Source organism: Schistocerca serialis, chromosome 4, assembly GCF_023864345.2.
Source record: "Schistocerca serialis cubense isolate TAMUIC-IGC-003099 chromosome 4, iqSchSeri2.2, whole genome shotgun sequence".
In the NCBI taxonomy this organism is placed as follows: Eukaryota; Metazoa; Arthropoda; class Insecta; order Orthoptera; family Acrididae; genus Schistocerca; species Schistocerca serialis.
In genome coordinates, this window is record NC_064641.1 from 893,556,217 (window position 1) to 893,574,390 (window position 18,174).

Sequence of the window (18,174 nt, forward strand, 5' to 3'; positions counted from 1 at the left end):
TTTATCGAACAGTCGACAGGTGATGGTGGAAGTAATCAAGGTAGCAAATATCTACTAATATCAGTATTGCTGGCCCCTATTTTGATCACAACTGAGCTAGATTCTTCCTTCGCGTCAGTCAGGGGCCTGAAGATCGCGTATTAAAACTGTGAAACTGGTTGCCAAATAAAATAAAGTTGGGAATTTGACGGCTGAAAGGTGTTTAATTTGACATCCACTATCGAACAGCCGAGTCCGGCAACCATCTCTACAAAGATGGACATACAGAGACTATGCGTCGATAGTATCACTGAATTTGGCGGCTTGCCGCTCCCTCCTCCTCGCGATGTCTGTTTCCTGCTATAAGAAGAAATAAGAATAAATAAATAAATCTTTGATGTTCTTCATACCTCTACTCTACGTTCGCGACAGTTTTCTGGCTTCCTGCACGGTGGAAACGGGACATGATAGCCCAGCCTCGGGTTGAGAACTCTGCCCACATTGCCATCAACCCTCCGGTTTGGTGCCAGGAATGTTCCTTCGGGAAAAAAGTGGTCCATCTGACTGCCATGCAGCAGGCCTGGGTTCGATTACCGGCCATGTTAGAAATTTTGCCCGCTCTGTGTTGTCCTCGTCATCAGTTCACCATCATTAACACACAAGTCGCCTAGTTTCGCGTGAACTGAAAAGACTTGCAACACAGCGTTCGAAATTTCCCAGGCGAGGAACTCCTGAACCTCAATGCCATACGTTAATTCACTTCAATTCTTTCAGCGAGCGTCGGAGAAGAGAGGAGAAAATCACTTTCTAAACTCATCGATGCCTTGCACAGAGAACTGGTGGTAGAGGAACACTACATAATCCTGTACAACGATGTGAGATGTATGCTAGTAGAACTTATTCATTAGTCAGTTCAATTTTCATTCCATTTTCAGTTTTAAACTGAGTTTGATTAAGGTACAGTGTCTAATGTCAGTCTGCTCATGCGTAACATTCATATTCTCGATGTTGCGTTGACTACCAACAATTCGAAATAAGGTACTTCATCTCACAGATTTCAAAACAGATTTTCGTTTCGTAATCTCATTCGAATGGGAAAGGAGATTTTCTTCGAAACTTCTCACCACGATTTTATATATATATATATATATATATATATATATATATATAATTGTATAGCGTCGATATATATATATATATATATATATATATATATATATATATCGACGCTATACAATTATCAGCCAGTCCATAAATCCAGTTTTAGGTATATATATTTTCTACACACATTTTCTTAGTAGCAACAACGCCAAGTGTGTAGCTTGTGTTTACTTTCCGACATAGACTGGCTGTAACATTGCAGTCGTTGGCATTTGCAACAACAGTAGCAGTAAATACGTTATTCGTAATAAATAACGTCGACTTTTGTTATAATTAATAACTACACTCCTCCGGAACAGGCCATGAAGGCCCTAGGTACCGACCGGCCGCCGTGTCATCCTCAGATCATAGGCATCGCTGGATGCGGATACGGAGGGGCATGTCGTCAGCACACCGCTCTCCCGGCCGTTTGTCAGCTTCCGAGGCCGGAGCCGCTACTTCTCAACCAAGTAGCTCCTCGGTTTGCCTCACAAGGGCTCAGTGCACCCTGCTTGCCAACAGCACCCGGCAGACTGGATGGTCACCCATCCAAGTGCTAACCCAGCCCGACCATGCTTAACTTCGGTGATCTGACGGGAACCAGTGTTACCACTGCGGCAAGGCCGGAGGCTTTGAGGTAATACTTCTATTAAACAAATAAGGAAGACTCGGAAATTTTTAGAAAGCAAAAGAAGAAAAAAAATTCATAGAATCTGGACGCGAACCTGTTGCTTAGCTCCTCACAACTCAGAACGCTACCAGCTGCGCTACATATTCGACTTTCCAAATGGGTCATCGTATATGGCATACACTGCCCAAAGACTGCATCTATAAGTGCCATTACTTGACATTTAATAAGCCAACTGTACCAAAGAGACGCGCTTTTGATGATAGATCATCATTGTGCTGTAGCACTGAAAGGGTATACCTCCACAGCGAACAAATTATAATACGGGAAACATCAATTACAGGAAGCCTTTACCTACTGACATGTAGTTTCCCGTCATTTTATCATAACAAATCTTAGCTAAAACGACGCGTTTTCGAGAGATCCTAAATCTGATTTGAAACAGCTTATATTAATATCATGTGCTACATGAGAAACAAAATCCTCCGAAATACGATGTTTAACAACATACAAAATGACGACAACTATGTTCTGCTTGTGACGTAAAACTACGTAGCATCTCATTGGCCACATTCCTCCCAACGAGGCAAATATCTGACTACCAGATTCCTTATTTCATGCACCGCAGCGCAATGGAATATGCAATTCCACGCTGTGACGTCAGCGGCTCCTTGCCCACGTGCGTTCTCACGTCCTGTGAGAGGACAGCTTATAGCGCCTTCTCAAGGGACGTGAAAACGTTCATCGGCAAGGAGCTGCTGACGTTACGGTGTGGAATTCCACGTTTCACTACACTACAAAGCGTGAAAGAAAAAATTTGCGATGTAAGATTTTTGCTACGTGCATCACGGTCATAAGTTAGGAGACACCATGTTGTATTCAATTACCTCATACGGAGTTGTGCTATGGTGGTGGTTTTAATATTTTAGCGTGCGTGCTATGAATATACCTATACATGGTGGTCAGCAGCAGTCTGAAAAGATTGTAATGGTGCTGCTGGGTAGGTTGTGCAGAGAAATAACGGTTAAGAAAAAAAATCGATCCGTTATGCTATTTCCAAGTTAACTAACATTTAAGTTTGCCAAACAGGACGCTGCGCCAGAGCCGTAAAACCGAACAAAGGAGCGATACAGAAGTTGGACATGGGAGGAACGAACCCGAGCCAAAGGCTGGGCAGTCTCGCGCGCTATCATCTACACTATGAAAACAACTAACACTATTTCTATCTGGCGAGCCGCTTCAATACGCGCGTGCAACGCATGATTGTCTAACTTCAATGCTGATTAACTTGGAAAAGGCACAAGGTATCACATTTTTTCTTAACAAGTATTTCTCAGTGCAGCCTACCCTGCAACACCATTATAAGCTTTTGACACTGCTTTTGACCACCCTGTATACGGCGTGAATCACCTAAAACTTGCACCGCAAACATTGCAGAAATGGAAATGCTACTGATGGGCCGTTTTCACAGAGTGGATGGGTAGTCAGAGGCTCATAATGTTAGATTTTTACAATACTTAGAAGGTTTATTTTTTGTGCAAACACACATTTTTCAGAAGGAACAATGCCTATTGATATTAACAGACTAAAAGTAATTAGAATGTCAGTGGTGTTTGTGGCAGGATTCTAGTACGAGTCGTTACGAGACATCGTATTTTGAAAAGTTGCCACACCGACTCTTGTACAGTACCTGTGTTAGCACACATTAAAGAACAACACAAGTACGTACACTACGATTCTGACCAGTAACGAGACAACTGACCATCACAGACTGTGTTCAAAATGACTGCCGGCAACACCAACACACGCTTTCAGATTGGTATGGAACCACTGCTGCACACACGTTAGCATTGCAGCGCAGACGACCGAGCAGGCTGCAATAATATGTCTTTGCATATGGGTTGTATTTGACAAGTGCTTGTAGACGCGTCTTACATCTTTCCCCACAGAAAAGAAGTCTACAGGCGTCAAATCCGGAGAACGGGCCGGCCAAGGTACAGGTGCTCTGCATCCAGTCCAACGATTAGGAAACAATTCGTGAAGACATGCTGTAGTACTTCGTGCACTTTGAGCTGGACAGCCACCACGTTGGAACCTCAGGTTCCTCATAGTCTGCAGAGGAAAGTCTTTTAGCATCCATGGGAGACGGCTTCCTAGGTGGTTGTCATAGCTGGGCGCCTTCAGTGTTCCGTCTGTGAAAAACGGAACTAGGGGCTGATGGTTCAGTATCCCACACTACATGTTTAAACTCCATCGACACTGACGTTCCAGCTGAAGAAGCCAACGGGGGTCGTCGACAGACCATTAGTGCGTGATTCGGCTGCTTACCTGGTAAACTGGTAAATGAGATACATGAAAAACCTCTAGTAGCCTGTCTTAATGACCGTGTGCAGAAGTTAACACGATTCTCATAATCATTTCCATGGACCTCTACATGCAGAGAGATGTGATAAGGATGGAAACTATGTCGATGGAGAATGCGTCGGACTCTTGTCTGACTCATGCCACTTACTCGTGCGACAGTGCCGGAGCTAACGTGCGGATCAACAGCAAGAAGATTAATTTTCGTCCTCTTCCGCCGTCACTTGTCCCCTCTTGGTCTGTGTTCTGTCTAACTGTTACACTTCCACCTTCACGCAATTGGTTGAAGAGGCTGATAAATAAATGCCGAGATGGTTGGCCTCAGTTGAGTTATCTTGGCGCATAAATCGTACAAGAACGAACTGCATTCTTCTTACACTCTCCATACACCATGAGCATGTCGGCTTTTCCTGCATTGGTAAACCCCATCGTTCACTCACAACCAACTACTTGGACTTCCACATACTAATTGATTAGCAAGTCGCAGTGTGCTCACGGAACACACAAGCACACAATATCGCACCTAGCAAGAACGCAAGCTGAAGACCACAAACAAGTGTTTGTACGACATCTTGGAAAAGACCTGCACTAGAATCCTGTAACAAACGCCATTGACTTTCTAATTTATGCTACTTTTAGTGTGTTATTGTCAATAGGCGTTGTTCTATTTGAAAAAGTGTACTTTAGCACAAAGAGTACACCTCACAAATATTATTACAAGTTGTGTATTGACTAACAATACAAGCCCCTTGATTACCAATCTTGACTACCACATGAGTAGCGCTTCCCATTTCCCCAATCCATTTTGAGCGGCCGGTGTGGCGGAGCGGTTCTAGGAGCTCCAGTCTGGAACCACGCGACCGCAACAGTCGCAAGTTCGAATCCTGGCTCGGGCAAGAATGTGTGTGATGTCCTTAGGTTAGTTAGGTTTAAGTAGTTCTAAGTTCTAGGGGACTGATGACCATAGATGTTAAGTCCCATAGTGCTCAGAGCCATTTAGAGCCATATCCGTGCGGTTGTGCATTTCCCGCTGTGTTTCCAGAAGCGCACTGCAATTCTGAAGCCTCGAAATAAAGTTTTAACCTGGCTATAGATTAAACATCACACGGCTGGCACACAGGTGTGCAGTTTGCGGGTATTACTTTTACCGTGCACTTCGGTTGACCCTCGTCATCTATAAACATGGTGTCATACATTAGACTATTAGTTTGTCCACCACAGGAATCCAATATTAGACAAAACTTGTTACCAGCAACGTTTGGTTTTTAAAAGACTCTCAAGAAATGTTCTGTAAATCGAATTCGTCAATTTCCCGGATTTGGAGCAAGTAATGTAAACATTTTTCATTGAGTCGGTTAAGCGACTGACCTCTTCTATTACCCAAGGACCAAATGTAACATTCGTTTCTTGCAAACACAGGAAAACACTAGGCAACACTTTTCCAGAGGCTGTGATGGCATATTGCGCCGTGTATGAATGCGTTAGTTTCCTTTTTTTTTTTTTTTTTGCTACCAACTGCGACAAGGGTTCATTTTTTCTCCTCTATGTGATAACGTGCTTCGAATGTTCACCCGATATTCGCATGTTTAAAACCGGTAATACGTGATGCCCAAGATAATGACGCAGCAAACGTAAAACCCTTGTTCGTCGTGTACTGAAGCGCTGCACCTGCAGCCCACTCCTGGAGTATTCTCGTTGTTACATTCTCGTTACGACAACGAAATTAGAAAAATTGGTCGTACGTCCACGTATTTATCGCCTGGTATATGTCGTATCTTGTCACTCCTTTAACGACATCATTCTCCTATAATTTTAGGTCCTTCTTCCTTTTCAGCGCTGTTGTTGCTCCACTCTTTTGCTGTGTTTGTAGGTTCCAATTTGGGTGATTCCTGGCTAGCGCTACCACCCTTACTTTTACTTCATGTGGTATAGCGCTATAGTTCAATCGTCTAGTAACCGGTTCGTAATACTCAACGGGAACAGATGACGCACAGATTGTCTGCAACGTGGATATTTCCAAAGTGTTATGACCATTTTGCGATTCACTAGTCGTGATATCTTCCACTGAATCACCTTCTGCTGCGCCTTCATGGTATAGTTCTTCAGTATCAACAAAAGTTATCTCATTCTTCAGTTCCAAAAATCGCTCGGCGATAGCCGCTCCTATCAATTTGGAACGCCAAGAAATAGAACTGCCTGCTGCCGGTAATGAATTGATAATACGTCCGTCATGCAACACTTTGACAACCCAAAACACAGCGTCGGTAACTTCCCGCTTGCCGTCGTCTGTGACAGGCTCCCAACTATGTATTTCAGCGCTGGTCGAAGGGTGTACATCCTCCATTATTCAGGTCCTGCAACTGAAAAATGTGACAACAAACAATAACTAGTTAGTACGGGATAGAGGGAAAGGCTAATTACTACAAACTAAATAGAGTACAAATCGTATGTTACTTACGGAAGCTCAATGTATTTTTTCACAAAACATATTTTATTCGGGGTATTAACGATGAAAAATCATTACATGTATCCTCGAGGTTCGTGGCAGCCTAGTGACGGAAAACAACTCTTTCCGATTGACTTCTGTAAGGTTCGTGATGGACACCCTAACTCTTCAAGGTTCACAACTATGATATGACGAACAGGCAACTGGGACAACATATGTAACTCTCCCCGTGTGCATTCAGTTCCGTGCTACGCTGTGAACAAGGGTCGCGTGGTTGGCTATCGCCGGCAGGGGTGACCGAGCGGTTCTAGGCGCTGCAGTCTGGAACCGCGCGACCGCTACGGTCGCAGGTTCGAACCCTGCCTCGGGCATGGATGTTTGTGATGTCCTTGGGTTAGTTAGGTTTAAGTAGTTCTAAGTTCTAGAGGACTGATGACCTCAGAAGTTAAGTCCCATAGTGCTCAGAGCCATTTGAACCATTTGGTTGGCTATCTGTGGTCCATCGTGAGGTATTCGCAGCACTCTCACTCGGAGCTGTTTTCGTGTGACAAGGATTAAAAGTTTAATTCTTTACTAATTCACCTCGTTTGGGAAATTAGTTTGCTTACATTATTACTATTATTATCCCACGTTGAGCTGCGTACCTTATTAACCCTCCTATACGAAGAACTACAATTAAAAAAAAAAATGAAAACCGTACAGTTTCCTCGAGGCTCGATCCCGGGTTATCCGCTTCCCAGCTGGTTACTTCGGCCGTTGCGCTATTGGTGCTCTCGGTGAAAATCTTTTACCATGTGGGCACATAAGAGGCAGTTGTAAAAGTTTCTTCCCTCGATTTCTGGAAAAGTATGCGTTTGCGGACTCCATACCTGATAATGAAAAATGCTCTGTTTTCAATTAACTGTCCATCCAGCCAATTTTGATTCGATTGCTCATCATAACCTTTAGGGTTGATTTTCACAAAAACGGGACGGTGTTGAGCCAAAATATCTTAGAGTTCTTCGTTTTAGGTTGTACACAAGTACTTGCCAAATTTGAGCCGAATCGGTTGGCCGTGTCTAAGGCCTTCCCCTTGTAAGTCGTCTCGTATGTTTCTACAGTCACTCAACTTCGACACCTTCTGGTACATTACTGTATTATAAGGAAACAACCGCAGATTGCTGCCCACCCTGTCCGATAAATAACTCGTATACGTGTGATACAGAACAACAAGCGCTCTTACAACACTTCCCTGGGGTACTCTTGACGATAGGTTTAGCGTTGCCGTCCTCAGCTACACTATAGGAGTAAGGGTAGCACGTGACAAGAGAGTGGACTATTTATTGTTTTATTCGATGACATACTCAGTCGCCAAATGCTGCGAGAGAAGTGATGTTTATGTACTCCAGCCGTACGAATACGATTACATCAATTGCATAATTGTTGGTGCGTAAAATTTAATCATGAACCCGAATGAACACGTGAAGATACGCCATCAGTAGTACTTGCAAAACGTCACAGGTTGCTAACAAGTTGTCTGATTGTGGCAATGTCGTACTGCTGCTAAGACTTTAGTGGCTGCTGACCGCAATGGAACGCGGCACGCTAGCTAGCATCGTAACGAGCTAACGGCGCCAGACGTCTTATGCAGAGCCTCGATGACAGCCGAGATACACGTATCAGAGACGGCATAGCATGCTGCCCAACTCAGCAGCTCCTGAACACCTTCGTGCTCCTGGCTGCACCTGCTGCTGCACTAAACAGGGATCCTCCCACTCACTCCGCACAAGCCGTTGGGAGCGTGTCGTCGCTGCAATTCTGCGGTACGGTCGTCTACGTAAGATTAGTTCACGTATCCCCGCAGTCAACAGTTCCTGCTAAATCTATTAAATTATTTGCCGGTCCTGAGCTAGAAGGTACTGGTTAAGAATTCAGGGCTGATGATTACATGGCAGTACATTTTTATTGCAATCAATTACCAACGCTCACCCATTCATGAACTTTTGAGCTTCTAAAACGTTATAATTTTTTCTTCTTTCTAAATGTAAGAAATTGATAACGGTAGCTAGTTGTTATTTAAATTTCATTGACATACAGGGTGTCCACAATGAGACTCCAGCATTTGAACTCATAAAATCTGAGAGGAAAAACAATTTATTGACGAACAAATACAAGGAAATCATACAGCAGCTCATCAAGTTTTCATACACAGGTGGACGGTTCAGTACACTTGAACATGGGCGCCACGGGTAGCGCGAAGAATATCAAGTCTATAATCGATTTCGTGCCATGTGTTGCGGAGCATCTGTTCTGTGACAGAGTTGATGACAATTCTTATGCGCTGTTTCAAGTCTTGCAGGTGTAGCGTATACCTGGTCTTTCACATAACTCCACAAGAAAATATCGAGGGGGGGGGGGGGGGGTTATGTCAGGCGATCGAGGCGGCCAAGGAATTGGACCTTCACGGCCAATCCATCGTTGCGGGAAAGTGTCATTTAAAAATTTTCGGACATCAAGGCTCCAATGGGCTGGTGCACCGCCCTGTTGCAACATCACATTTGGCTGCAGGTCTGCTATCTGTGGCACGGCAAATTGTTCCATGTCCAGGTAGATGGCTCCATCCACAGTCGGCTCCTGAAAGAAAAACGGCCCAACAATGCGATTTATCATCAAACCACACCACACATTAACTTTCGGACTGTCGCGCATGTGTTCCCTAGGTTCATGCGGATTTTCGGGCCCCCAGATGCACACATTGTGACGATTGACAGCCCCTGACACATGAAAGGTTGCTACGTCAGTAAACATCACGCGTGATAAAAAATGTCTCGTCCGCGGTAATGCGGTCTAACATGACACATGCAAATTCTTCTCGCTTTGGTCGATCATCAGGCTTCATTTCTTGCACATCCTGCACTTTATATGCGTACAAACGTTATCGCTGATGAAGCACATTGTCCACTGTTGAACGTTTCATACGAAGTTCTCGTGCTGCCTGTCGCACTAACTTCTGTGGACTTTGTTCGAATGACCGCCGCACTTGTTCCACATGATGTTCGCTGATCCCAGGCTTACTACCACCGTGCCCTTTCGAAACACTCCCAGTAGCCAAAAACTGATCACACCACTTCTTTATAGTCTTGAACGACGGGGGCGCTTTGTTGTAAACTCGACGAAAGTTTCTTTGCACTTGGGTCGGCGATTCTGTCTCTGCATACCACCAGACCACTTGTGCACGCTCCTTCATATCCTCCATTTTGCTGAAATAATTGATTGCAGCTCCACTACGGCCACTTGGCATATCAAATTTGCACACCACAGACTTGTTGAGTTGCTCTGTCTGCCCCTTCAGGATTCACAGGTCCACCATCTGAAATGAGAAAGGTATAGCATTTTTAAAATGGTGGAGTCTCATTGTGGGCACCCTGTATTATCTGCAATCGGAAAAAAATGGTTCAAATGGCTCTGAGCACTATGGGACTTAACATCTTAGGTCATCAGTCCCCTAGAACTTAGAACTACTTAAACCTGACTAACCTAAGCACATCACACACATCCATGCCCGAGGCAGGATTCGAACCTGTGACCGCAGCAGCCACGCGGTTCCGGACTGAAGCGCCTAGAACCGCACGGCTGCAACCGGAAAACATCTTCGCAGCAGATAATGAGGTAGATTTGGTACATCCAACTACAAAAACATCTCAGTCACTCTTGTGTTGGTGAATCTTCAGCAGTTCATTTTCATAACCGACCCTTGTTCGCCTAGCTGCCGCTAGTATCGGTGGGAGGGGGCGGGGCAGGGGAAGGGGGGGAGGGAATCTGGAACAAATGCGGTCCGCCATCAACATCAACAGATCGCTTTTTGAAAGAAGGAAAATAAATATTCCTGTTGCTATCAGCTACAGTTTCGCTGAAATATGTTCAGATTTACTTGCCATCCTCTGTCATTTTGATACAAACATTGCTTTTCTAGTCTTCAGTATTAGGACTGGTTTGATGTAGCTTTTGTTGCTAAAATATGCCGTGGAAGACTCTTCATCTCCTAGCAACTTGTCTCAGTCTGCTGTATTTATGCCTTGCTCTCCCCCTACTGTTTTTATCCTCCTCCCCCCATACACTTTCCTCCATGACAAAACTGACTGTTCCTTGATGCAAAAACAGACATAACGTCTGATAGGATAGCCGCAATCAGTGATTTTACAGTGTTACTTATAAAATGTTTATTCATATGACCTGTTTCGGTTCCTCTAGAACCATCTTCAGATCTGATATTTCGGTTACAGGAGTAACCCGTACAAATACAACAACTTTCACATGCTGCGACATATAAAAACTGACGCAGCATGTGAAAGTGCTGTATTTCTTCAGATCTGATATTTCGGTTACAGGAGTGGTTACTCCTGTAACCGAAATATCAGGTCTGAAGATGGTTCTAGAGGAACCGAAACCGATCATACGAATAAACATTTTGCAGTAAACACGGATTATAAGTAATATTTCTTGATGCCCTATCAACGAATTCCTTCTTTTAGTTTAGTTGTGCCATATATTTTTCCCCGATTCCATTCAGCAGCTCCTCATCAGTTATTCGATCTATAGATCTACATATAAGACGTTATATTGCCGTTTAAAACATGGAGTACCTGAAAATTGGAGAGTATAAGGATATTTCAGCTGAAGACTACCACAAAAGCAGGTATGATTCGATGTCTCTCTCGCCGCCATTCTTATATGTAACTATCTGAGAAATCGGCGCTGCCCAGGTGTGTATTAATTCCACTTCTATTAGTCCATCACCTCCTGCCCCTTCTTTCTATCCACCTCTTCCTCTTTCCCCCCTTTTGGCGTGAACAATGCGGAGTTTATTACGGCCGAGGGCATTCTTTTTCTACCGTAGCCTGGCTAAACTCGTGAAAAATCTCTCAGAAATATGGAGAGAATGTCGCACGGAAAAGATTTTCCTGCCAAGAGTAAATTATTGATATGCAAGTACTGGAAGATATATAGTTCATCTCTTTCGCCCTATCGGCTCTCTCTTTCAATAATATCCACAACCGCTTTATGTTTTGGGTGTGCACCGATTTATCGTCGGAAGATACAAACTCTACGAAGTGGCTGACAATTTCAAGATCGATACCCTCTTTATTTCAGATGTCGATACGATTTCCAGTCGTCTGTTACCACTTTGATACCTGGTAGAATGAAATGCCCTATTAGAGGCATTAAAACTGTCTTACCCTTGGCTCCAAGTATGAAGTACTGCTTTGATTTCCTTTCCTCGCCACCAAAAACCGAAATCTGTTCTACTTCGTTCTTAACGAGACGTCCTCTGCCTCAGTTACGAGTGGTGTGTGCGTCTCGTCAACTTCTACAGCCTTGTTGCTACTGCCGATAAGGACACATCTTTTGTCACAGTAACACGGTGTTCACTGAGACTTTACTTTATGACGCAGTCACCTGTGATGTATAATATTCTAACGAGCACGAGGCGGTAACTGTATTCTTCACAATACTCAGTTTCACTCTATCAAACCAAGTGTTTTTTTTTTTCCTTATCGAGGTGCTTTTCTTGCATTTTGTACAGTAGAGTCCGAAGGGGAAGACTACATCAGCGCTCTTCTTGTGCAGCTTTACACACACTTCACCGTGACAATGTACATATTTCCTTTGATCCTGATATGGCAACAAACCATATTCCGAACGTAACTCTATGCATTTTCCTGTATTACATAATCGACGAATTAACTCCCATCACGTAGGAGTATTTCAATTGGATATTAGCACAGATTAACTCAATATTATCAACAACGCTAGATCACATTCCCTTGTCATCGCACAAAACAATATCGAATCTCCAGAATCAGATTTTCACTCTACAGCGGAGTGTGCGGTGATATGAAACTTCCCGGCAGATAAAAACTGTGTGCCAGTTGGTAGAGCAAGTTTCGCAGGAGAGCTTCTGTAAAGTTTGGAAGGTAGGGGGCGTGCCAGTTCGTAGAGCACTTGCCCGCGAAAGGTAAAGGTCCCGAGTTCGAGTCTCGGTCCGGCACATAGTTTTAATCCGCCAGGAAGTTTCATGTCTCCGCAATATCCTTTCTCTCAGGAGCGCTAGTTCTACAAGTTTCGCAAGAGAGCTTCTGTAAAGTGTGGAAGGTAGGGGGCGAGGTACTGGCAGAAGTAAAGCTCAAAAAAAATGGTTCAAATGGCTCTGAGCACTATGGGACTCAACTGCTGTGGTCATAAGTCCCCTAGAACTTAGAACTACTTAAACCTAACTAACCTAAGGACAGCACACAACACCCAGCCATCACGAGGCAGAGAAAATCCCTGACCCCGCCGGGAATCGAACCCGGGAACCCGGGCGTGGGAAGCGAGAACGCTACCGCACGACCACGAGATGCGGGCAGAAGTAAAGCTGTGAGGACGGGGCGTGAGTCGTGCCTGGGTAGCTCAGATGGTAGAGCACTTGCCCGCGAAAGGCAAAGGTACCGACCGAGTTCGAGCCGCGGTCCGGCACACAGTTTTAAACTGCCAAGATGTTTAATATCGAATCTCGCAGCCTCGACGATCGGGCTTCGGATGTACACTCTAAGAAAAAAATGAAAAAAAAACTCGCAACGAAGATCCGAATGGGAATCTGCACATGTGATGTACATCTGCAGATGATAAATACCTATAATTTCACAAAAATAGGTTGAGTTATACAAGAGGAAGAGCTTCACAAATTGAGGAACTGAGAAATGCGTTGGTCCACCTCTGGCCCTTAAGCGTGCAGTTATTTGGCTGTGCATTGGTTGATAGAGTTGTTGGATGTCCTCCTGAGATATGTCGTGCCAAATTTCGTCCAACTGTCGCCTTAGATCGCCAAAATTCCGAGCTGCTTGGAGGGCTCTGCCCATAATGCTCCAAAGGTTCTCAATTGCGGAGAGATCCGGTGACCTTTCTGGCCAAGGTAGGGGTTGATAACAACGAAGACAAGAAATAGAAACTCTCGCCATGTGCGTACGTGCATTGTCTTGCTGAAATGTAAGCTCACGACGGCTTATCATGAAGGGCAACGAAATGGGGCGTAGGATATACCGCTGTGGTGTGAGTGTGCCGCTGATGACTATTAAAGGGGTTCTGCCATAAAAACAAATGACACCCTAGACCATCACTCTTGGCTATGGAGCAGAATGACGGGCAACAGTCAGTTCGGTATCCCACTAATGCCCAGGGCGTCCCCAAACACAACTTCAGCCTGGGATCTCATTGACTGGAGTAGAACTTTCTTCAGCGATGTGTTCCGCTTGGAAATGAGCCCCGACGACCAGCGAGGACGTGTCTGGAGATGCGCCGGACAGTGCTAGGATACCAACCTGACTGTCGCCCGCTGTACGGCCCGACAGCCAGGAGTGATGGTCAGGGCTGCTATTGCTTTTCATAGCAGGACCACTTGTTGTCATCGGCGGAACACTGACAACACAGCGGTACGTTAGCGATATGCTGCGCCCTTCATGACAAGCCATCCTGGGCTTTCATTTCAGCAAGCTACTCCTAGCTCGCACACGGCTACAGTTTGTACTGCTTGTCTTCGCGCTTGCTAAGTCCTGGCCAGTAAGTTCGCCGGTTCTCTCCCCAATAGAGAACGTCCGGAACAACCAGACAGTTGGAGAGAATTCGGTGCGATACCTCTCAGAAGAACATCCAACAACCGTATCAAGCTGTGCAAAGTCGAAGAACTGATCGCATAAGGGCCAAAGGTGAACCAACGCGTTATCGAATCCCTAAATCTGTGATTTTTTCCTCTTGAAGAAATCATCCAGTCTTTCTAAAAATGTAATCATTTGTTTTTCCCTGTTTGGAAGAACTCCAGCCACAAATAAACGCTTTCAAACACAAGGACGGCAGAAGGCCGTCCTCTGACTAATTTCCCTAATACTTTCTCTTCTCTGTATTCTACAGACGAGAAACGCGAACTCCCAGCCACAAGGACGGAGTTCAGATAACGTCTCAACATAAGTATAGGCAGAAGAGGTGCTCTCAATTACTGAACGCTGCGTACTCAACAGCGACTTCCAACCCGGAGGTAAAGCCCAGGATCGTATAGGTTCGCAACAGTACAGTGCCTAATTGTTCTAACTGGAAACTCTCCTGATAGCAAAGACAACAAGTCTGTCTGTATCAACAAAGTTGATACCGAGCGACTGTCACACACAGGCGCTCACAACCGAAGACCTCGTCTCACCGCTGGCTTCCCAGCAAGGCTCGGCTCCCCACCCTTGTAATTCCGAAAACGAATCATATTCCCGAAACCACGGAATATTCTCCCTCTCTACAGATTCTTCCGAACGCCGACCAACCATATTTTAGTCTACTGTCGTCCAGCGCGGAACGTTTGCGAGGGAAAACCTATAATAGTACAATGGTACACTTCTGAGTAAAAATCCTTGTAAATAACCCAGCCGCGTGGTTTCCGAAGTGGCGCTTCTTCGTTCCTGTCACCTGCGTCCAAGATTTGCGGAGTTCCCGGTTATCCTTCCTCTGCGGCCACAATAACGGCCGGCCGTCACCCTATTGTGCTCCAGAGCTCCGGTGCCACTACGTCCTTCTAGCTACATCCTGTTTTTAAGCAGGACCAACGCCTGTGCGGGCCTTCCACCCAGAGCCTGAGTTCTGTCTGCCGTTTCATCTCCACTGGCGTTCCAACCTCTACTAGTGTAGGCAATCATTCATTACGCCATTCTGATAATAAAGACAATCCGTCACCTTCCATGCAATAAGGGTTAACAATTATTTACAAGGCATATGTGACACTGTTAGTCTCCTTTAAATATTCATATATGCGATGTACAACCTATCAAATGATACGTAATTGTGGTTTTAAAAATTGTTCAAATGGCTCTGAGCACTATGGGACTTAACATCTATGGTCATCAGTCCCCTAGAACTTAGAACTACTTAAACCTAGCTAATCTAAGGACATCACAGAACACCCAGTCATCACGAGGCAGAGAAAATCCCTGACCCCGCCGGGAATCGAACCCGGGAACCCGGGCGCGGGAAGCGAGAACGCTACCGCACGACCACGAGCTGCGGACATTTGTGGTTTTAGTTCATGGCAAAGTATGTGGACGAGTGCTTTTAAGGTGCGAAATTATAGTCACCTTACAATGTATTTCTGGTGTCTGCGCCACACTCAAACCCTACCATCATCTCTTATCAACTGAAATCGGGATTTATCTAACCAGGCCACGGTTTTCCAATCGTCTATTGTCCAAACGATGTCGTCACGAGCCCAGGACAGCTTCTGAAGGCGATGTTGTGCAAAGGCATTCGCGTCGGTCGTCTTCCACCACAGTCCATTGACGCCAGATTTCGCCTCATTGTCCTAACGGATATGTTTGCCGTACATCCCACACTTATTTCTTCGATAATTCCACGAAGTGTTGCTTGCCTGTTAGCCTTGACAACTCAAAGCAAATGCCGCTGCTCTCGTTCGTTAAGTGTAAGCCGTCGGACAGTATATTGTCCGTGATGAGAAGTAATGACTGAAATTTTGTATTATAATCACATCCTTGACCCTGTGGATTACGGAATATTGAATTCCCATTTCCGAAATGGAATGTCCCCTGCGTCTAGCTCCGCTTACCAAACCACGTTCACAGTGTGCTACCATGATCATGTCGGAAAACTTTCCACATGAATCAGCTGAGTACAAATGACAGCTCCGTCAATGCCCTGCCTTTTAGACGTCGTGTACGGCCAGTCTTTGAAGTAAAATCACGTTACGAAAGCAAATGACGCTGGTCTCCATGGGGAAATTGTAGCCGATAAAAATTGCAGTATCGTCCTATTAGACTCCGACAAAATATCAGTCTGGCGCAAAGACTACTAACTTACTTTTAAAAACACGCAAAAAAGTAGAAGCACGAAATTCCCTAATAAGAAAGCTGTCCAACAGCAAATGGGGTGCTAAACCTACCGTGGTCAGAACTTCAGCCCAAGCTTTGTGCTTCTCAACTGCCGAATATGCCTGCCCGGTATGGTGCAGATCCGCCCACGCAAAAAAGATAGATATTAGCTTGAATGAAACATGCAGGATAGTGACAGGCTGCATGAAACCTACCCCCATAGAAAATCTTTACAGGGCCGCAGGTTTCACAAACCCTGACTCACGTAGGAAAGCGCACGAACATACCGAGAAGCTAAAACAAACCTTTGATGCTCGTCACTCAATATTTGGCCTGGAGTGTGGCCCCAGCAGACTCAAATCCAGATGCCGTTTCCTAAGTTGCGCCTTAGATGAGCCCCCCATCTACTATCCACTAAGAGAGGACCCACCAAGCGGCGTTTCTGGTGATTGGAAAACCTGGACAATGCTTAACTGCATCAGAACTGGGGTGGCTCCTGTGAAATCTAATCTGATCAAATGGGGTTTGTTGGACGAAAATGACGACAAATGCGAATGCGGCACACGACAGGACGTGGAACATCTCCTACAATGCCCTGCCTGCCCCCACAGATGCACCCTCGACGATCTATGGCTGGCTAAAGAAGAAGCATTGGACATTGCCCAATACTGGGCAAACAAATTGTAGTTTCCGGACACGAAAAAGTAAAGTAAGGTAAGTACTTTTAATGGCGATGAATTTAAAGTTGTGTGCTACCTGAATCCTTAAAGAGCTGTGCCCTTCGAACACATGACTGACTCACAGCTAGAGTGCAAATGCTTGGGAGTAGACGTACGATGTGGCATGGCCATGTACCTCCATTCGAGGTTAAGTATACGGCAGGCTACTGATAATTGGTAGGTAAACCGCAGTTTGTCTGCAAAAGAGCGTGCGCAAAAAACACTTGCCCCATATACCGACACCACGTCAAACTGACAGGGCGGATAGAGTGGATCTACGCAGAATGGCGGTGTGACTGGTTACAGTCGGGTCTGACTGGCGAGAGAGACTAGCGATTATATTGGAGAGTGCCAGTTCGAAGCCAGTCGAAGACAGTTGCTCAGTAACTACTCAGAGTGTTCTTGGACCCGTGTTCTTGGACGCGTCTAACAGAGTATAATGTCCAAATATTCTTAAGCAAAGAGGTGTTTAATCTACATAGAGAGACTATCTGTGCGCTACAGCGGTCTGGGCAGCAGCAACCAACAGTATTGGCCGCCATATTTTGTAATGTCAGGGACACCGAACATTTAAGTTGGGCAGATGCAACACATGCTGGAAATTCATACGTTTTGTGATCGAAAAACAACGTTAAAGTATTTTGTTGATCATAAACCATGCCCAGTGTTTGTTCAGTGTACAACTTTATTAATTTTAGTAATGAAGCGCTTGGAATATCGTACTTTATTTGAGTAAGAGCATTTTTTCACTTGTACTAACTGTTGTACTTGCCATATTCGTACACACTATTTTCTGGACCTTCGTGGTCGCTTTGAATGTCAGGCAGAGGACTTTATTAAAGAACACCTCTCTACTGAATTTAGAACGTCCTTATGTATCGACAATACATCTGTTTGTCCAGAGTAAAATTATGTGTTAAACAATAACTACAGTAGGCAAATGGACTATCTATGCGTATGAACTCTAATTAACGTAATCATTTTTATTAGATACTTCCTTTGAAGAACGAGGTGTTAACACAACGACGG